The following is a 22,470-nucleotide window of genomic DNA, read 5'->3' as shown; positions in this document are numbered from 1 at the left end:
GAAAGAAAAAGAAACACCTTCTTTAACTGAGCTTGAATGTTATCTTAGATTCATCCTGACCTTGGGCAAGTCACCTGCAAGTGTCCAACAACTGGACAAAAACCAGTCTCCCTTGCAGAGTTGACTGTGGTCAGTCCTTAATTTCTCCCAGTAATGAAGACATCAGGGCACATAACATTGTAGGAAGGTGGATCATTGTTCTGTTTTTAAACTGTTTCTCTTCCTACTTTGTCTAAACATACCTAGTGCTAAGGAAATCCACTCTTTTTTCTTTTTATAATGTTTATCCATCTATGCTGCCAAAAAATTGGGAAGTACAAAGAAAAACATTAAAATCACCTATCATCTTGCCTCCAGAGAGCTGGACATACAAGGGTCTCCCTTTGTTACCCAGGCTGGAGTACAGAGGTGCAGTCACTGTTCACTGAAGCCTCAGCCCCTTGAGCTTATGCCATCTTCCCACCTCAGCCTCTCATGTAGCTGGGACTGCAGAGCTGGACACACATATGTGTATATAATGTTTGATAGAAACTGTGATCATTATCCCGTGCATTGTTTTAGAAAACAAAAAGGAGGTAATACGTGATACAGAGGCAGGGGTGCCTCCTGGTTACCACTCACTCTGTGAACTTGGGAAAATCCGTATATAGTTTTTGAGGATGAAATGTATTAATGTATGTATCTGGCACATCATTTATGCTTAATAACTATTACCCAGCATTTTTATTAAACACTTTCCAGTGTCACTACGTTAGTCTGTTTTGTACTAACGTAGTACCGGAGACTGGATCATTGACAAAGAAAAAAGAGGTTACTTTGGCCCTCAGTTCTGCAGCCTGTGTAAGCATGGCACCATCATCTGCTCAGCCTCTGGTGAGGCCTCGGGAAGCTTTTACGCACAGTGGAAGGCACGGGGGAGCTCACGCATTCCATGGCGAGAGAGGAGGTGGTCCCAGGCTCTTTCAAACAACCAACTCTGCCTGAACTAACAAAGTGAGAAGTCACTCACTACTGCGAGGACAGCACAAAGCCATTCATAAGGGATCTGTCCCCATGACCCAAACATTCCTGCTCAGCCACCTCCAATCCTGGAGGCCACATTTCAACAGAGGTTTGGAGGGAACATGTGCAAACCATGTCAGTCACTAAGTATTCTTCCTCAATGGGACTTTGACATGGCTACATGCTGTTACATTGTATAGGCATTCCCCCAATTTATTAAAATGTCTTCTGCTGGGGCCATTTAGATGATTAAAAGTCCACCTTAAACCGGCATGGGAATGCACGCCAGACGTGCAGACAACAGAAAGGCTACCTCAAAGCCAACCTCAAGCTTCCGGATTCCTCTCCCAGCCTGCAGCAATAAAAACATGGTTTTGTTAATTCCGGAAAAGTCTGCCTAAGGTTGGGCACTTCCACTCACCTACTGAGTAGAGAGAAGCCACATGGTGAGATACAAAACGACTCAGCCGGTACCCACAACTATGCAAACTCACAGACTGCCGCTACTCGCATGGGGACTGCTTAACCCAGGAACTGCTTAACTTTTGATTCCTGTTGAGGATACGTCAGTGGAGACAAATCTCCCAGAGTCAATCATTGTTTGCCAGGGACAGCCGATGTTCAAAGGACGACTTCAAGTGAGGTTAAAAGCATGGACTTGTGTGTTTGTAAAGAATCGCAGACTTAGACAAGTTTTTAGATACAGAATTCTGATCTTTAAAGTGCTAAAATAGAGAAAATAAACATTCGATTTCATGGGGTAATTCGACAGTCTTAATCTGAAACAGAAGTACAACAGGGCAACTCCTCACCTTAATTTTTGACCAAGAACAGGAACAAGGGATAAGTATGTATGAATCTACCTATCAACCTCTGGTTTTCACCTTCCGTAAACCATTTGTGGGGCAATTTTCTAACAACAACAACAAAAAAAAAAAAAAAAGAGAGAAAGAGAAACATCTTGGATTATATTCGTTTCTCTGATAACACATGTAAAATTTTAAAGATTTAAAAAACTAAGAGAAAAGCATAGCTTAGAATAAACGAACTGATACTAAAATATTTTCACTCTATCCTAAAGGTCTATCTTAATAATTAGTAGGAAAATCAAATCCTAAAAATTGATATTTTGGAAAAAATAACTCATCCTGATAAGACAGTAAAAGATGAGGGTGGCTTTTTGTAATATCTAATATTTTCCTTGAAATATATGTATTATGGAGAGACACTTTGCCAAGTAAACTGAATCTAAATCATGTTTTGAAACTTGTCAATCGTGTCAATCTTCTCACTCTTGTTAGAAAATATATGCAGCAATTTTAATATGCACACATCACTTTTGTGGGGGGGGAGCGGAATCTCTCTCTGTCACCCAGGCTGGAGTGCAGTGGCGCGATTTCAGCTCACTGCAACCTCCGCCTCCCAGGTTCAAGCGATTTTTCTGTCTCAGTCTCTGGAGTAGCTGGGACTACAGGCGCCCACCACCACGCCCGGCTAATTTTTGTATCTTTAGTAGAGACGGGATTTCACCACATTGGTCAGGCTGGTCTTGAACTCCTGACCTCAGGTGATCCACCTGCCTTAGCCTCACAAAGTGTTGGCATTTCAGGTGTGAGCCACACATTTGGAGACTAAAGAAAATGCTCTTCTTTGTCTGTCAGCATTCTGAAGAGACAAAGAGAAATTGGGAATGCTGGTGGTTATGCCATCTTGGTTATGCCCAGAGATCAATGTGTGGCAGCGGTATATGTCCTAACCTTTAGGCGGGTTATAGCCCTTGGAGGTGGCCTGAAGAAAAGGCAAGGTAGAAAGTGGTAGAATAACAGGTAAGTAAAATTATCTGATGATTATCTAAAAGATTTAAGAAGACCAAAATGTGTGGTTACACATAGGTAAGATTAGAGGTAACAAAAGAGGTGAAATTCTCCCAAAGAACCTGAGCCTAATGGAAGCTGTGCTTCCACTTCGGTGAAGTGGGTGGCAGAAATCTGTCCTCCATAACGCACTCCTTGCTAAGCGTCTACTCATGCGACCATGCGTGGGAAGTGACCAGCTGCAGAACCTGGGGAGAGGATGTCACGGGACAGTGAGGAGGACCCAGAAGTGGGGATGGGCATGGAGATGCCAAGCCGTTTCCACGTGAGCTGCCCTCAACAGTCTTCCGTCTTTCTAGAGGAAGATTTCCATTTGTTTTTGTTATTATGCACTTGAGTTAATTCACCCAACAAACACGCATGAAGGTCTCCATGTGGCAGCCACAGTGGGAGCCAAGATAGCAATGGCTCCCGCCTCAGGGAGTTCACAGCCGGAGGGATGAAACAGAAGTAACTACAGGAGTAACTACCACGATGCCACTGCAAGTGAGAGGAAATGTCCCGAGATGAACGAGTTAGAATATGATAGAGGAATGTCACCCACACGAAGGGGTCAGGACGGGCCCTGCTGAGCTGCACCACAAGGCAGGAGTGACAGTTGACAAGGGCCAAGGGATGTCCGGGGAAGGTGTTGCAGGGGCAGGGAACGGCGAGTTCAGGGTCTGGAAGGGAAGGACTCATAGGGTCCCAGGGTAGGAGAAAGGGCCAGGCTGTGTGCTGCTTTTGGGCCTCTCAAAGGATTTTGATCTTTGTCCTGTGAGCAATGAGATGCCATGGTAAGGATCTAAGTTGAGGAGGTAACACAATCAGATTTAATTTTAAAATATAACCCAGGCTTCAGAGTGGACAGCAGACAAAAGGGCAAGAGAGGGTGAGGGAAGGCTGTTCTCTGCAGCCATTCCTGAGGGTAGGGTGGGGCAGCTGCAGGTGCCAGGGTGTGCACGGTGTGAGGCAGAGTGGACGAGAGGGCTTCCAGACAGTAAGGATGGCGGGGGAGACAGGAAGCACCACTGGAGCCAATGTTTGGTTTGCACAACTGAATGGAAGATGGGGCCAAATGCTGAGAACAGGTGTCAGGGAGAGAGACCACGTTTAGGGCTAAACCAGTTACCGGAACTCACTCATCACGCCCACATATCTTGTGGCTCCGAATGTCTCCCACATGCTTTTGTGAAATCTCCACTTTGTAAGTTACCCAAATATACCTTGTTCTCGACAGCATACGAGAATCCCCAGATACAACCCAGGGAACACCAATAACTGGAAATGGCTTTTGCTTTTTACATCTACAATTTAAAGGTTAGCTATGGGAAAATAAACAGGAAATATGCTTTCAAAGATTGAAGGTCGACACAGCCTAAATTCAGAAGACATTAACTGCCACACCCCTACCCAATGCAATACTAAAGGACTCTCAGGAAGACACAGTACACCCCTGCATTGTAAGCAGCAATGTCGGCTCCCAGCTCCTGTTGCTCCGTGGCTTTAGACAGCTCACATATAAAAGTTCGCAGCAGAATTTTGCACAGCGGTTCTCTTGTCCTTGAGTTGCCTTCTTTATTTGCCTTCCAGGGGAACAGGCTCTGCTTGTGTTCTTCCAACCTTCTCAGCCACCGCAGTCTCCTGATGTCTACATGTCTAAACACAAGAGCACCCTGGGCTCAGTCCCTGGCCCTCACCCCTCCTCCATCTGCGTTGGCTTTCCTGATGATCTTATCAAGTCTCCCCACTTAGAGTATCATCTGTCAGCCAAGGAAAGCAGTGGAAGAGCCCCAGGTCCCTCCCACGCGCAGAAGCTACTCAGCACTTCCACTCCACAGCTAACGCACACCCCAGCATAACAGGACCAAACAGCATGTCTCACTTTCTCCCCCAAAACACACTCCTTCTAGTCTTTCATTCACAGGAAATGCTGCTACCACACACCCAGATGCTGCAGCCAAAAGCCTAGGAGTCAAGCTTTATTCCTCTTTCTTTCTTCATCTACTCCATCAGCCAATCCAGTTGGCAATCTTCCAAACAGACTGAGAATCTAACCACCTCTCACCACTTCCCCTGCCACCACCCAGAACAACAGCAATTGTCACCGAGCTGGTCTCCCATCCTCCCTAGCATCAGTTCCCCTGAGATTGCCATGCCATGAAGACTTAGAAGCTGATTATGGTACCTTGGGAAAGGATCATGCTGCCGTAGTCTAGAGGGGTGGCAGTAATGGTGGTGCAGAGATAGAAGGTAAAGTAGGGGAGTTTCAGAGATGAAACAGATGCCTTCAGTGATACTCTAACGGTAACAGGTTCCCACTGCTGTTAACAAACATCCAGTATTTGCCATGTCCTACAAGGCCCTTGCTCATGAGCATGGCCACACAGCCTCTGGCAGGCCCTCCAGCTGGCCACACTCGGTCCCCATCTCAGAACCCAACATCTGCCTTCTGCTTGGGATGCTGGTCTCCCAGACCTTTACAAGATTTCATCCATCACCTCACTTATGCTCTGCTCAAATGTCAACACCTCAGAGCCCTCCCCTGATTTCCCCATCTAAAGCAGCCTGCCTGGGTGCGGTGGCTCACGCTGGTAATCTCAACACTTTGGGAGACCAATGTGGGAGGATTGCTTGAGGCAAGAAGTTCAACGTCGCAGTGAGCTATGACTGCATCATTGCACCCCAGCCTAGGCAACAGAGCAAGACCCCATCATTCACTAAGTTAAATAATTAATTAAAGCAGCCTGCCTGTGTCCCCACACTATTGCCTTTATCCTTTACTGCTGTATTTCCCTCTCAGTATTTATCACTACCTACAATTATTGTCAGCCCTCATATCCATGGGTTCCTTACCCGTAGATTCAACCAACCATGGATGGAAAATATCCAGGAAAAAAAACTGCTTCTGTACTGAACATGAACAGGCTTCTTTTCTTGTCAGTGCTTTCTAAACCATACAGTCTAATAACTGTTTAGCTAACATTTCCATTACATTAGGTATTATAAGTAATCTAGATTTAAAATATTCAGGAGGATGCCTATAGGTTATATGCAAATACGACATCATTCTATATCAGGAACTTGAGCACCCTCGGGGTTTGGTATCGAGGGAGGTCCCAGAGCTCCTCCCTGGAGCATACCTAGTGACAGCGACATTTCATATCAATTTGTTTCTAAGATTCATGGATCTGTCTTGTTCATCACTGTTTCTCTAACTCTTAGTTCAATACCCATAAGTATTCATTGGATAAATAAATGAGATAAGCACGGATCATTCCTACACACTGGTTTTGTAATTATTATATATAACCAGTTCAGTGGCTGATGGGAACTTTCCCTCTCATTCCAACTCCTCCTTTCATAGCACTCTACTTTTTCTGAGCTCTAACAGTTCTTCCCATTCAAATCATATGATTTCATACTTAACTGCTGTCTGATTCAGTTCATCAAAACATTTTACTGTCTACTATGTGCAAGGCATTGTGTGGGACAGAAACAAGTGCATGAAACATCAACGTGATCCAAGCTTGAAGAAGCATGCAGTTCATCTGGGGATAAACAAATAGCACAGAAGAGACTTCTGGCCTTCCCTGAGACAGCCTCATAGTTCTGACTGTCTACAGATGACCCAATGGGTCCTAAACTCGCAGTAGCTGAAATATCACTGAAGTGTGGATTTGGGTGACTTTCCCTGAAGGCAGGAATGAACGAGCCCCATAGCTACCACGGGTACCTCTCTGACTCTCCAGCCCTCATCCCACAGTGCAGTTGGATGATTCTCACCTTCTTTTTTAATGTTTAAAAATGTTCCCCAGATTTATCAAGGCATATTTAAGAAATAAAAGTTAAAATTGTATATATGTAAAGTATACAGTGTAAGGCTTTGATACACATATACATTGTGAAATGATTCAATCAAGCTAATCACCATATCCACCACCTCATGTACTTACCGTGTGTGTGTGTGTGTGTGTGCGTGTGTGTGCGTGCACACATGTGTGGTGAGATCACTTAAGATGTATTTTCCCAGCAATCTTCAACTACACCAATACATTAACTGTAGTTACCTTGTGTGCAAACTATCTCTAGAACAAGAGTTTGCCACAAACCAAACTACTCTGGCAGAATACGCTGCTATCAACTGACTCATGCAAGGAGAGGCCAATATAAAAGTTGAAGATGGCCAAGGACCAAATGAGTCTCCTATGACTCGGTGGCAGGTTTCAGGATCAAGCCGGACCTGTTTCACCATCTTGCCAACCCGAAGGCATAAAGAGGTATAGAAAGTAAAAAGTTTCCTCTTCAAAGCTCCCCTTCTTGTTAAAGAATAAATCCTAAGTGTTAGAAATAATAGATTCTTTTAAAGACTAACTTTCTTCAAGCCTCCTTGCTTTGTGCTAATAACTCTTTGTTAAGCCCTATCCTATGTAATTGTTGGACATGCTCACAGACACATTCCAGCTCACAGCCTATGTTCCTTTCTCATTTGGAATTGTTATTGCTTTCTTAAACCTTTCCTAAGTAACTTCTTTGTTCTTCTTTGCACTTATCTATTTAGGAAAGTTTTAGGCTATTAGCAAACTGGGTATCAGTTTAAGAGTGTGAGGTCCTGCTCCAGCCAATGGATGCAGGACATAGCAGTAAGGATGAACCAAATGTGTAAGGGATAAATATGTCTGCTTTTCCTTTGTCCAGGTGTGCTCTCGCCATTGTTCCATCCGCCACTGAGCACCGTTTCTGCAGAAAGTAAAGACTGCTTTGCTGAGAGATCTTTGGTCTCCATGCTGACATTTCCTTGCAATACCAATTATCTATTTCTAACAATTTTGGTATTTCTAACAAGAGGTGAAGTGAAGAGTTCTGTCTGGATAATGACAAGGCAAAGAAGGCTTTCACAGCAGCGTTTCTTTTATTTACATTAATTTAATATAAATTAAGAGTTTTATGGTGGCCAGGCACAGTGCCTCATGCCTGTAATCCCAGTACTTTGGGAGGCTGAGGTGGGTGGATCACCTGAGGTCAGGAGTTCAAGACCAGCCTGGCCAACATGGTGAAACCCTGTCTCTACTAAAAATACAAAAACATTAGACAGGTGAAGTGGTGGGTGCTTGTAATCTCAGCTACTTGGGAGGCTGAGGCAAGAGAGTTGCTTGAACCCAGGAGGCAGAGGTTGCAGTGAGCTGAGATCATGCCACTGCACTCCAGCCTGAGTGACAAAAGCGAGACTCCATCTCAAAAACAACAAACAAACAAACAAAAAAAAAGTTTTATGGCTTTAGTCCTTGTTCTTACTATCACTAAAAATCTGTTGTCTTAACCTTTTCAGTTATACTTCATGTAATGTGAGAAACACAGTTGTAATTGTACTTGTAAAGCTGAGGATTTATCAAGGTCAAGGGTCCACCAAATACGTATGCACAAAAACGAAAGGAATGCAAATGTGGCAGAAAATGAAGTGCTAGCTGAATGGCATCAATAACTTCAAGGAAAGACTAGGTCATCTCAGCTACGAGGACAGTCAAGGGAAGAAGCTCTTGTGTGCTGAGTGACCGACTGGAGGGTACGGTCACCCCTCTGCCCAACACCAGTCATCCCAACGAACGGCACTTCCTGCACCTCTGCGCTATTCAAGGATCTAAGAGGTACAGCCTTGGTTTCCTAAGAAATAAAAGAGTTTAAAAAGGAAGAAAATCCTGTTTTTACAAACTTGGTAAATTATTCTTCACTGGGCACCAAATATCCATAATGAATTAAGCACTATTTACAGTCCTTTGGACAATGCTAACACACAGAAACAAGCTTTTCATTTCATCCTTAATTCATAGCACCAAGCCAGTATTTTCACATAGACACTGCTGAGTGACCTGCTGTGAAAAAGCAACACACTTAAGGCTGCTGGGCAACATACAGCTCATCAGCTACGAAGCCAGCCTAGCCATGGCCCTTGCCCTGCCTCTTTCTAAATATACTCCAAGCAGTAAGGATTTGCTCTAAACTGAAAGATGCTCAATGCAGGTGGGATTCACCTGCTCCTGGGATTCTTCCTGCAGGAGAGATGCCAAGGCTATCAGGACCAGCTCTACACTCACAGTTCCCCTGGGGATCACAGGGCTTCCTTCCTTCATACCTACGTTGTAAGAACCTCGCTGGGAAGACACGTGGCCTGCTTAATGCCATGTTGCTCAGTGGTTTCCACCAAGATCACACAAAAAAGAAGCTGACCCAAACCTTCCGGGCAATATTGGCAGGCCCCATGGATGGCACACCCAGGACTGTTCACATGGCACAGCCAGTCCCTAGAAGGCCTTCTTCATTGGCATGCCATTCTCCAGTTCTCAAATGCTCCCTACTTCAGTAATAAGTAACAGTGAGAGAGCGCACACATGGCTGCTTCCAAATGAAAATAAGGAGTCCAATTTCCCATACAAGAAAAAATGAGTATCAGAGTAAAATAGCAGAAGGTGATTTATAATAGCACAATAGTGCAAATGTGTCACAAGTCAGCTGTAAAGTAAGCACAATCAATAAAGACATGATCTTGAGATAACTTCGTATGTTAAGAGGCCAAGAATGAGAAAATATACACGAGTGATGTTTCCACTTCTTTTTAGAATGAGTCCAAAGAGAAATGCTAAATAAATGTCTTATTAGAGATTCCACAGTATAAAGGATTTTTAAAACTGCAAGAAAATTATATTTTCTACTTAAGAGTGTACACTAAAAGTGGATCTATAAAAACTGGCAAGATAAAATAAATTTGATGCGACTTGATACAGATGATTTCAATAAATAATAAATTCTTAGTGTGAAGGCAATAACCTTAAGGAGAAAGAAAATGCTGTGGGTAAAAATCAGTCACTCTAGGTTTGAATGTGCAGTCTGTAACTGTTACTTATTCAGAAACTGGTCACTGGGTGAAAACGATTACCAGGCCTATTCTTCATTCCTGTTGTTTCTAGGGCCATTTTATAGTTCCTTACTCTACCCAGAAAGTAAAAATGGGTATAAACGATATTTTTGGAATTATCTTTGCCAGCTATATTCCTCAAGTAACTAGGTCAAATGAGATTGTCTTAAGCTTGATACAGAATAATATTTTTGTTTAATGTTGCCCTTAACTCCTAAAATTGCTACATTTTAGTGGCCTTGGAGAAACAAGTTATAAAATCTCAAACTCAAAGGTTAACAGTCTGGCTCACTTGACAGCAGATAAGGGAAACTAGGGAGGGCCTCCGGCTGCAGCTGCCAGCTGCTCTTCCTCAGTCCAGTCCTTATCCCACTTTTGTCCCTTGCGTATATTGCTGCTGGGATCTCAACCTCAAATATTGTTTTCACCATTTCTTGTACCCTCCTCAAAAACCTACGGTGGTGAATTTCTGCAGCTAAATCAAACGCCTCTGGAACTTCTCAAAGAGAGCGTCAACGCCTACGCAGCACAGGAGCTGCCCTTAGTTGAACAAATCAGGTGAGGGGGAGGGGGGCGGAATTGTTCATTGCTCCAATGTCTGTTTCTCCTTTCCTCCCTAATATTTAAAACTCTGAGCTGGGAATGGCCAACAAAGAAAGATGTTAGAAATACTTCCCAGCCTCCTTGCAGCTGCGTATCTCATGTGGTTAAACTCTGGCTCATGAAATGGAAGAACCTTCCAGAAGTCTTCCTTCTGGAGTGGTGGATCCCCTGTGCCCTGTCTTCCTTCATCCTGCTGCCTGGGGTGAAGATACCGCCTCCGAGCACCAGGATGAGGCTGTCCCCAGGACTGGCCAGAAGGGAGTGGGACGCAGCTATCACACAGCTCTGGTGGCAAAGCTCACTTCTTTAGGGCAAATAAACTCCTGTCCTGCTTAAGCCAGTATCAGGGGTTCTCCTGAGCCTAATCCTTATTACAACATCAATCATTTAGTCAAGAAACGCGACCTGTGTGAACATGCAGAAGCATCTAAACTCATGAATACACAGTCCGGAGCCTCGAGAAGCTTCCTACCAATCAGGGACTGACATGCACCAAGCAGCAAGAGGAACATGAAGGGACATCTGAATTGTTGCCTGAACACAGTAGAGTCTGGAAAAGTGGGAGCTATTAAAAAATACCTCAGCCCCTTTCCAATAGTTAGGATGTGGATCAACAGAGCAGATAAATAAAGAGGAAGAAGCTTAAAAGGAGAGGCCTGAAGAACATGCCGGAGGAGCCATCGCCACAGAGTAGGGTGGCCGGGGAGGACCTGGCGGTGCGTAGATCACACACCCCAACACCAGCGCCGCACCGGGATCTGACCCAGCTCGGAGGCTTCTCCGACCCCATCTCTCCCCCTCGACCCATCACAAGCTCCAGCCTTAATACTTAACTGCTCTCAGCTTCCTGCACAGCTCACTATCCTCCGCCTCCTCTGTGAGCCCGGCATCAAAACCAGGCAACTGAGCTGGAGATCTGGACTCCAAACAGTGGGCTGACGGTGAAAACTCCCAGAGGCTTAGAGGTGCAAAGGACCTTCAGAGGCTCAACATCCTAAATTTTCAGACAGAGAAAATGGGACGCAGAGGAATGAAGCCCAGTGCCACCCTGAAAGCTCACGAGGGAGGTGGAACGGGAACCCTGCTTTCTGACTTTGAGAGTTCAGTTCCTCCCATCTTTTTTTTTTGAACATGCAAATAAAATGACCATTTTTACATTTCTGAACAAAGTGTCTTTACATATAAAAAGATGTCTTAAAAATAAAGTTTCTTCATAAATTTCCCTTTTGAGAATTTGGGAGAAAATTTCACATACTTCTAAACCTCAAGAAATGTCATCTGCCCTGCCTTTCTGGGCCTTACAGAATGGCCCAGAAAGGCAGGGCAGATGACAACATGTACAGAAGATTCAAAACACACACACACACAGGTGCGTGCACACACACCCACAGACACCCACACACACACCCTACTGTCAGGGTTCCACTTGACTACAAGGTTGTCCCTATTAAACAGTCAAAAGCGTATGCAAAACGACACTACAATATGACAGTCTGCAGCAGATCAAAGTCATGCCTTCAGAAGGTTTGCATAACCAAGCAAAAACAAACCCGGGGGAATGAACGCAGGCCGCCTGACTCCACACCAGGTCTCCTAACCACTGTGTGTACTGAGAGGAGAGCCACTTTCCTGAGATCTGCTAACAGGGGTCTAAGTCCAGATGATTCCTGCGTCCCTCAGGCACAGTCTCTCTGGCAGCTACCCATCTGCAGGATTAAGTCGTATAATTAATTAGTAGACTCCTTGGCAAGTAAGAGATATTCGAAAAGGACAACCATAACAAAAAACCCTTTTCACCTAAATGCAATGCTAAGTGACTAAAGTCCATCCACTCTGGAGTTTTAAACAGGATCTTTCATTCCAAATGCTTGACACTACCAAAAAAGGTGGGGTAAAGAGACTGTCCATAAACAATGACTAGGCAAAAATAAACTTATTTAAAGAGCTTATCTGCAATAGTTAAGCCAAAAATGAAAACAACTCGAAAGAGTTTGGAGAATGAACAATTGATGCAAGATTTAGAGTAAGATAACAAGATGCCCTGATCAAACATTTCCTATCACTTCCGGATGCTGTTTTTCTAAGACGGGAAAAGGTGATGGCCTCCAAGTTGGTTTGAGCTCATCAGACTTCTGTCCTGCTCTATTCTGGACTCTGTGGAGGGGCCAGTGTCTGCATGGGGCACCAACTTGGGGCTTCATATCCGCCCTCTCACTGAATCCCCACAAGCATTGTTGGAATTACTTTCCATTTCACCTTGAAGGTCACGGCATGAAACTAAAGAGGCCGCTCTGGCCGTCACCCAGCTTGCCTACGGGACCCACATTCAAACATCTGACGAATGCCAAGCCATGCTCTGTTGCTACCAAAATGGCAAAGTCATGGCCCCACCCTCAAGAAGTTAGAGTCTAGTCAGGAAACAGCTATGTAGACAAACAGCTAAATGTGGTGAGCATCAGGTGTGGGAGTCATGGCACAAAAGATGGAGGGATTAACTCTCCCAGGAGTGTGAGGCAGATAAAGGGCCCAGGAGGGGTCACTCAGGAGGCAACGCTTGGACTCTGTGTGAACATTTCAGCAGGAGTTTACCAGGTGAGCAAGGGGAGGCATCCCAAGGCTGGGACACAGACACAGGGAGGCCCTGAGGCAGAACGCAATGGTGTCATGGAGGATACAGGGGTAACTTTATATGGCTCAGGTGAGGGCTTGGGTCTCCAGTGAGAAATTAGCCCAGACTGGAAAAGAGCACCTGGAGTTTCTGCCGAAGAGCTCTGCATTTCACAGCCTGAAAAAATGCCTTCAACTTCTGTCCTTTCCACTCTAGCAGCCAGGGAAAAAGTCTAGGGACAAATAATGGCAAATATCAGTGGGTAACATTTAACAAATGCTCACTGTGTATAGGGAAGTGTTCTGAGCACTTGTGTGGACCCTTCCAAAGTTCACAAGCCCAAGAGGCAGGCATTACCATTACTATTATCCCCACTTTACAGACAGAGGTGACGGAGTCAGTTAGGGGAGGCCCTGGGAAATGAACGTAGGCTGCATGACTCCACACCAGGTCTCCTAACCACTGTGTGTACTGAGAGGAGAGCCACTTCCCTGAGATCTGCTAACAGAGGTCTAAGTCCAGATGATTCCTGAGTCCCTCGGGCACAGTCTATCTAGCAGCTACCCATCTGCAGGATTAAGTGAATTAATTAGTAGACTCTTTGGCCAAGTAGTGATGTTTGAGAAAGATCAATTCACTTTCCTTTCTTCCCCATCCCCATTTTATATTGCCACAGAGACTGTGTATAGTCCGTAGCACAGTTCCTGGCCTTTGTAAGTTGCTGAAGGCCAATTCCAGCACCAAACCCAAGGGACCCCCTTCTCACCACCTCTCCTTCAACCTCAAAAGTTTTCTCTGGATTTAATCAACTGGCTGGATTCTACTGAACCACAGAACCAAATGGCACACATTCATAGAAACATGGTAAGAACAATAGACATTTCTACATGAGATGGTTCTTAAAGGTTAGTTAGGCCAAAGGCGGACAGGTCTCATAGACAGACTGTGAGCTGGCAACCATCCTGCAGAACGCTGTTAGAATTTCCTCTTCTTGAAAAAGATAAGCAAAATTCTTCTTAATTACTTTTAGAACTGAATTAGTAAATGTTTGGTCTAAAACGTACTGGGAACCAAATTTTGGTCACTATGCCCTGACCAATATTTCAACTGCTACCATTACTACACTTGTCTCATTGGATAAAATAAAGCAGGTGTGCTAACTCTTCCTCTAATCTCTGAAGGGTACATAAGCCACCAATTCTGACATGATGACCTTGGGGTACAGGGAAGGACCAGGGACAGGCCTGCTTCTGAGGGACAAGAGCAGGAGGGCACGGTGGCGCCAGTCCTGCCAAGCCCAGAGCCAGGCCCAGAGCTGCCACAGCTTACCTCCTGCTTTGTAACCCAATGCAACCCGATGTCCTCAGAAGAATACACAAGCCACCAAAACTGGGGGCCCGGTTGATGAGTGATGACCTAAGAGAGGCTGTTACTCTAACCACAATCTATCTTAAGCTGGAATGGCCAACAGATGAGACAAGGCCGGGGGCGGTGGCTCACACCTATAACCCCAGCACTTTGAGAAGCCAAGGCAGGCGGATCACCTGAGGTCAGGAGTTTGAGATCAGCCTGGCCAACAACACAAAACCCCGTCTCTACTAAAAAATACAAAAATTAGCCGGGCATGGTGTCAGTCACCTGTAATCCCAGCTACTCAGGAGGCTGAGGCAGGGAGAACTGCTTGGACCCGGGAGGCGGAGGTTGCAGTGAGTCGAGATTGTGCCACTGCACTCCAGCCTTGGCGACAGAGTAAGACTTAAATAAATAACAAAATAAAAATAAATAAAAACAAAAGAAGAGATAACAGAATAGCCTACGCTGAGCCCAGAGGTGGAAGAAAGCAGGACTGACAGTGGCATGTGCCCATCCCTCTCTTTTGTTGTTTTTCCTGTCAATACCAAATAACTAGGCCTCTCTTTCATGTTTAATCATAATAAACTGGGCTGAAATACGCAGGTGGGACAAAGGAGAAATAAAATAAGGTATCAGAAAATTATTCAGTGTCACCCAACAGTCATTCCACATCAGCTTTCTAGTATTTTATATTTATAAACTTTTAATTCTTCATTCAATCAATAAATATTTAGCCCTTTCTATGTGCCAGCATTGTTCTAAGAACTGGATTTATCAGTGAATAAAAGAGAAAAAGTCCTGCATTCACAGAGCATACATTTCTAGTGGAAGGGCACAGAGAAGCAAAAACTAATAAATGAGTAAATTATACTGTATGTTACAAGGTAATACATGCTACAGCGGGAAAACTCAGCAGCATAGCTGGGCTCAGGAGTGCAGGGGGCTGCGGTCATATCCAGGCTTAAATACGGTGGTCAGGATACGCCTCGTTGAGGTGACTGTGAGTGAGGACTCAAAGGAGGTGAGGCAGGGAGCCATATGTTATTTGGGGGTAATAACCTTCCAGTGCAAAGAACTGAAAATGGATCACACTTCTACTATGTCTAAGAATTCTTTGCCTAATCCTAAGTCACTTTAAAAAGTTTTACATGTTGGCCAGGTGCAGTGGCTCATGCCTGTAATCCCAACACTTTGGGAGGTCAAGGCAGGTAGACCACTTGAGCCTCAGGAGTTTGAGACCAGCTGGCAGCTGGGCAACATGGCAAAACCTGTCTAAAAAAAAAAAAAAAAAAAAAAAAGGGAAAATTAGCCAGGCGTGGTGGTGCATGCCTGCAGTCCTCGCTACTTGGGAGGCTGGAGAATCACCTGAGTTGAGTCCAGGTGGTGGAGGCTGCAGTGAACCGTGATCATGCCATTGGACTCCAGCCTGAGTGACAGAGTAAGACCCTATATCAAAAAAAAAAAAAAAAAAAACAACAACAAACGTTTTACATTTTATATTTAGATCTATGCTCCATTCTGAGTTAATTTTGGCATAAGATGTGAGGTTTAAGTCAAGGTTTATATTTTTTATTATTGATGTCCGATTGTTCCAGAATTACGTGCTGCAAAGGCTATCCTTCCTCTATGGAATTGCTTTTCCATCTCTGTCAACGAGGTGGAAATCTCTGTGTGAGTCTATCTCTGGCCTCTCTGTTCTGCTACATGGACATGTATGTGTCCCTTTGCCAGAACTACACTTTCCTGATGACTGCAGCCATATCCTAAGTCTTAAAAACGGGCAGTGTAATCAGTCCTTGAAGGGTTTAAACAGAGTACACTGACCCGATTTGACTTTAAAATGTCACTCTGTTATGGTGAGAATACACCGTTGGGGGCAAGAGGAGACCAGGCGAGAGAAGATGGAGGCTCCAACCAGGGGAACAGCAGTAGAGATGGTAAAAAATGGGTGAGATTCTGACATTATGAAAGTTAAGCCCACAGAACGTCCTGGTGGACAGGATGTGGGTATGAGAGAAGGGAAGAGAGGAGTACGACCCCCAGGCTTTTGGCCTGAGCAGCTGGGAGAATGGAAGTGCCATCTGCTAAGATGGGGACACGCGGAGGGAGCAGGTGTGGGACAGGAAACCACTTCAGTGTTCCCCACGTTAGGGTGAGAAGCCTACTGGACACCTAACTGTGATGTAGCCTCAGGGATACAAAAGCCAGTTCAGGACAGAGGTCTTTCTGGCCAGGATGTGACAATCCAGGATTCATTAGCACATTAAAGCCATGCTACTGTGTGAGCCTGCCAAAGCGGAAAAGCCCAGGCCCCAGGGGGTCCTCCAGTAAGGAGGTCAGACAGAAGAGAAGTGGGAAAAGGAGACCGGAGGTGGAGGGAGGAGGGACCCAGGAGAAGATGGTGAGCATCTGTGTCAGAGTCTGCTGAGCCACTGTGTTGGAGAACTGAGAGCTGACACGAGGCACCCTGGGAGATCTTGGCAAGAGAAGTTGTGGTGAACAGGTGTGGTTTAAAAGGGAATGGAGGAGGTGGATTGGAGACCAGGCTTAACAACCCTTTCAGAGCGTTCTACTATTCAGGGGAGCAGAAAAATGAGTAAATCCTGGAGGGGGCAGGAGAGTCAAAGGAGGCTCTGTGTGTTTGTGTGTTTTTGTGTGTGTGTGTGTGTTTGTGTGTGTGTGTCTGTGTGTGTGTTTGTGTGTGTGTGTTTGTGTTTGTGTGTGTGTGTGTGTGTGTGTGTGTGTGTGTGTGTGTCTGTGTGTGTGTTTGTGTGTGTGTTTGTGTGTCTGTGTGTGTGTTTGTGTGTGTGTCTGTGTGTGTGTTTGTGTGTGTGTCTGTGTGTGTGTGTGTTCCAGGGGAGAAGGGAGTGTGTGTGTTTCTGCAGGAGAGGAGGGTGCGTGTGTTTTGCAGGAAAGGAGAAAAAACAGCAGGAACACTGAGGAGAATAACCCAGTGGGGTGCGGCCCAGAGGGGCCTGGTTTACACCGGGGAACGTGGGGTGGTTTAGGGAGCGTCTGTGAGTGCAAAAGGGACTAGGATTTCAGGCACAGGTGGAGGTCGGGGTTCTGGGCAGGAAGAGACTGGAAAATGCAGACCAAAGTGCTCCCCTCACCTTTAATTCTCCTCATCCTTTCTACTGACTGCATGGGAGCCTCCCTCGATGTCATTCTTGTGTTCCATGCCCCATGACTATGTCACAATCCAGACTTTCACAATAGAGTCCCACTAGTTTCTAAGTGCGCAATCCTCAGGGACAAAATCCCAGGCCAAGGCCTACAGAGTAAGAAGAGATCACACTAGTACGTGCCCTGCGTGGAAAAAGGGGGAAAAAATAAGACAGTCACAGAGCAGGGGCTTGTGTCTGCTCTTCCACCAGGCTCTCCTCTTCCGTCCTGGGAAGTTACTTCCTGGCACCGGACAAGGGCCGCAGAGTAAGAAGGGATCACACTAGTATGTGTTATGTATGAAAAAGGAGGGAAAAAAAAGATAGCCACAGGGCAGGGGGCTCGTGTCTGTTCCTCTCCTCTTCCATCTCCGGAAGAGTGACTTCCTGGCACTGGACATGGGCCGCAGAGTAAGAAGGGATCACACTAGTATGTGTTATGTATGAAAAAGGAGGAAAAAAAAGATAGCCACAGGGCAGGGGGCTCGTGTCTGTTCCTCTCCTCTTCCATCTCGAGAAGAGTGACTTCCTGGCACTGGACATGGGCCAGGTGCACAGCAGCCAGACAGGCAGGAGCCCTTCTCGTGTGCAGAAAGCAGCAGACAGGCAGCACATCACGGCCGGGGGGGTCTAACTGCTAGCAGAGGCACAAAACGGATGGGACACCACGCTGAGACCTGAACAGGCTCGAGTCTGACACAGGGGAAAACAGAGCAAAGGTTTTAAGGCAAAAACAAGGTTGCCTTGTTTGAGAAACAGAGAGAAAGGGTCAATGTGATCAGGTGTGGGCATTAGCAGGGAGGACACGGTGTTATCTGCTGAGGTGGGGGAGGTAGATAAGGGCCGATCACTCAGAGCTTTCCAAACCAGGGCAAAGAGATACGATTTTATTCTAAATGCAACAGGAAGCCGTTGAAAGGAAATAAACAGAGAAACGACAATCTGTTTCCAAAAGATGAAGTTTGTATGTGCTTCTTCTAGAAATCATACTTTTTAAAGAAGTAAATCGCATTTATTACTCAAGCTGGAAACTAATAAACTCACCACTCATTTGAGGGAACCAATGAAATCCTGAGAATTGACTTCCCAGTGGCCACCATGAGAGGTGGCAAAGATACAAGAGACGCCACGCCGGGGCATCTGCTCTCAGCTTAGAAGAGGAAGATGTTCTAACCACCCTGCAACCAGCCGCGTGGCAGATGCAGAGGGAATACGGACCCGGAAGGGGCGGGCGAGAGATGAATTGGACCCACTGAGGGATTTATCAGAGCAGGAACCTCCTCGGATTTCCATTTAAACAATCCTTCCCGGGGCAGTTATTTAAGAGGCCTTTTCCCAAACAACACATGCCTCCTCACACATACCCACCACATGTGTAAACCATCTCTCTCTGAACCAAAACCACACCGATGATTCAGCCCCTGCCAGGTGAGAGCAGCATCTGGGTCACAAACAAACTGCGGTCGTAAAGACTCCACCCCACTCCCTCTATTTGAAAACTCCTCTACAAGAAACAAGAATGGCTGTTTCCTTCACCTCCTAGAAGGCAACAGAGTAAACTGACAACAGATGGAAAGAAAGGCATATTTTTGCCCATTGACCTTCCAAGGGTTTTGGCTTTGTTCAGATCTTTGCATCACAAATCCCCTTTGCTTTCTGCCTGGTTCCTACAGAGAACTCTCCAGTGATGGAGGTCTCCAGCAAATGATAGCAACTCTGTTTCAGTGGGATGGACTTCTGCTTTTAAAGCTACCCTAGGTTCTCTTCAATACTCCTTGGGTCTCAAGCCTCAGCAGCAGACTCAGCACTGAAGACACTGGGCCGCAGTGCCTGCAGCCTGGACTGCAGCCCTGGCTTTGCTCCTTATTGTCTGTGGGACTTGCTGAGAAAGTTGCAAAATCTCCCTAAGACATAGCATCTTACCTTTAAAAGGGAGGACACCATCACCACGGACCCCATAGGGTTGCTTTGAAGATTAAAAGCACAGCCTGGGCACAGTGGCTCACACCACTTTGGGAGATTACCTCCCAAAGTAATCTTAGCACTCTGGGAGGCCAAGGCGAGTGGCTCACCTGAGGTCAGGAGTTTGAGACCAACCTGACCAACATGGTGAAACCCCATCTCTACTGAAAATACAAAATGAGTCAGCACGGTGGCGCATGCCTGTAAATCCCAGCTACTTGGGAGGCTGAGGCAAGAGAATCGCTGGAACCTGCGAGGTGGAAGGTTGCAGTGAGCCAAGATAGAATTCCAGCCTGGGCAACAAGAGCAAAACTCCGTCTCAAAAAAAAAAAGAAAGAAAGATTAAAAGCACAAACGCAAAGAAGGTTTTATGTGCAAAAAGCACTTGGCATACTCCCTAGCACATACTGAATGTCCATAAACATTCAGCCAATGTCCACTGCTATAACTTTTCTTATTAGCTCACTAGGGATTGTTGGGGAGGGGAGGATTCAAGAATAGCATTTACTTGGGGAGAGTTAATGAATGGCATTTACTTAACACTTTCTGAGGAAGACCAGGGAAAGAAGGCTGGATATATTCTGTGGCCTGGCTAATTCTGGACACAGCTGCACAAAGCTTGATGACTAGGTCTGCCAAGAATAAACAATAGCAGGCAGTGAAAGAAACAAGCTAGAAACTGACACTCCCGAGGCCCTCAACTACAAAAGAGTTCAAGTGATTCCATTTCAAACAGGCTCCCGTGCCCACCAGCCAGGCAGAGGGGGCCCTTAACTGAGCCTAGAGGTTATGAATCACCCCACCCCTTCCCCTAAGTCCACATCCCTTATCCCTCCACCCCTCCAGAACCTCCCCAGCATCAGTGCTGACTCAGATGCCATCATTTTGGCATGGGCCTGCTAGAGACAGAATTCTATGGATCTAAGAAAGTAACTTCTTGCCATCATCCACAGAGATGTCAGCTCTAAGCCAACAGGCAGCACAGGCCAGATTCTATCAACAGCAAGAACTGAGTTGTCCCCACCCGATCTTCAGTTCACCCTCCCGGTCCCCATGTTGGAACTCAATAAAAGGCACAGATGCCCAGTTACCATATACACTCAAGACCATGTTCCCAAGAAAACTAGGTCCAAGGGTAATAGGGAAGAAAGCACACTTGATTAAAATGTTCTGTTTTTCAGAATTAAGGGCAATGAATTTCAACACCCATACTCTCTTCCCTGATCCCTGAGCCTTGGAAGCACTGGTCTATGCAATGTAGACAGCCATGTTCAATGGAAAATAACAAAGAGCAAGTCCCTACAACAACACCTGCTAGAAAGGACTCTCTTGAGACTCCAAAAATGGCTCTGAGCCTGCTACTCAGCTTCCCACGTAGTCAGCTGCTGCCTCCGGTCACTTTTCTGATGCTTTGAGCCTTCAGACAATGAAATTCTTTCATAGAATAGACAAGGTATTACTTGCACAGCTGCACTTTTAAGAGCATTTATAAGCTAAAGGGGCTAAAAAAGTATTCCATACATTTCCCTTTTCAACAGAAGTACACAGCCAAATAATTCAGGAAGGGGGCTGAATGAGGCGCAACCAAGTTCCTCCACTCCTAAGAACCGAGAAACGTACACACTGGTGTGCCACCCCAGGGCACTCTGGTAACATCCATCCAAATTTAGAGTGGCTCATGCCTGTAATCCCAGCACTTTGGGAGGCCAAAGGGGGCAGAGTACTTGAGCCTAGGAGTTCGAGACCAGCCTGGGCAACAACAGACTCCATCTCTACAAAAAATACAAAAATTAGCTGGGCATGGTGGCTCATGCCTGTGGTCCTAGCTATTCCAGAGGGAGGATCACCTGAGCCCAGGAGGTCGAGGCTGCAGTGAGCTGAGATCGCACCACTGCCCTCCAGCCTGGGTAACAGAGCAAGACTCCATCTCAAAAAAAAAAAAAAAAAAAGGTAGAAGTGTACATCCTTTCATCCAAGAATCCCACTTACAAAGATCTACCATAAGGAGGTAATTGCAGGTGGGAAACTAAAAACGTGGAAGGAGAGAGGATTCTGTACGTTAGGATCCCTCTATACAATAAGGAGGCAGCCTGGGAACAGGAGTTACTTAAATTCAGGACTGGTACCTCAACACCTAGTCTAGTGGAGAAAAAGGGAGATTACAGAGCATGCAGAGCACATTTCCACGGACGCAAAGCACATCCACGAGCAGGACATTGTAGCAGCGAGTGTGCAAACTGCTCGTGCTGGCCACCTTCGGGGAGCAGAGCTGCAGGCAGCTTTGATTTCCTGCTTTGCAGTTTTCCACACTGTCCACTTCCTTAACATGATCATGTATTATTTTGCCTTACACAACAAAGTTGTATGTTTAAAAGCTCCCGAAATGGGATGATTTCCAATCATGCAAAGCACACATTCCTGAAAAATTGTTTCAAGTGAATATTTGTATTTTGAGTCATTTTGTTTACTAGTAAACACCGTAATTTCTGAGATATGTTCCTACTAAATAATGGACCTTCTACATAGAAACAATTTATTTTAAAATTTTTATTCAATCAAAATATAGTCACTTAAATGCCTTCTCTTTACATACTTTTTCCAGTGTTTTCACACATATCATTTCTCCCAATGCAGATGCCAGTGACAGAAGAGTCCCCACTTCAGAACAAGGAAAGTGACTGAAAGAACTACCTGACTTGCCCAAGGTCACCTCCATGATTGGTCTAGGACCAGGTCTAGTTTTCCTAACCCCAGCCCAATGCTTTCCCGTGAATGCCCAGTGGGACAGGGTTGTTCAGACTCCACTCAACTGCAAAGGCACTTATCAGCCATCTTCACCGGGAGGACTTGTCAGAATACCAGAGATTCACGTTCAGTAGAATTGTGCGTATTATTTATTCCTTGATTTACCAAAGCTGGCTTGCATGTGTTTTCCCTTCCTTATTTACAATTTTCAACTACCTTTAAGATCATCAAAAAGCAAAAGTTAATTTGGTGTTTCTTTATTGTTTTTTT

General features: G+C 45.5%; 1 protein-coding gene and 1 long non-coding RNA gene across 4 annotated transcripts in view; both read right to left on the bottom strand.

Annotated features, from left to right (window-relative positions):
- LOC126941536 (cytochrome b5) overlaps window positions 1-22,470 on the bottom strand; it is a 42,271-nt gene that overhangs the window by 13,899 nt on the left and 5,902 nt on the right. The gene's annotated exons all lie outside the window — the stretch shown is intronic.
- On the bottom strand, window positions 94-22,098 carry LOC126941540 (uncharacterized). The gene is made up of 2 exons (XR_007721349.1): window positions 503-22,098; window positions 94-377 (listed from the first exon to the last, which is right to left on the bottom strand). It is a non-coding gene; the product is annotated as an uncharacterized LOC126941540 (long non-coding RNA).

The sequence above is a fragment of the Macaca thibetana genome, chromosome 18, assembly GCF_024542745.1.
Source record: "Macaca thibetana thibetana isolate TM-01 chromosome 18, ASM2454274v1, whole genome shotgun sequence".
NCBI lineage: Eukaryota > Metazoa > Chordata > Mammalia > Primates > Cercopithecidae > Macaca > Macaca thibetana.
This window is presented reverse-complemented; position numbering and strand designations above follow the sequence as displayed.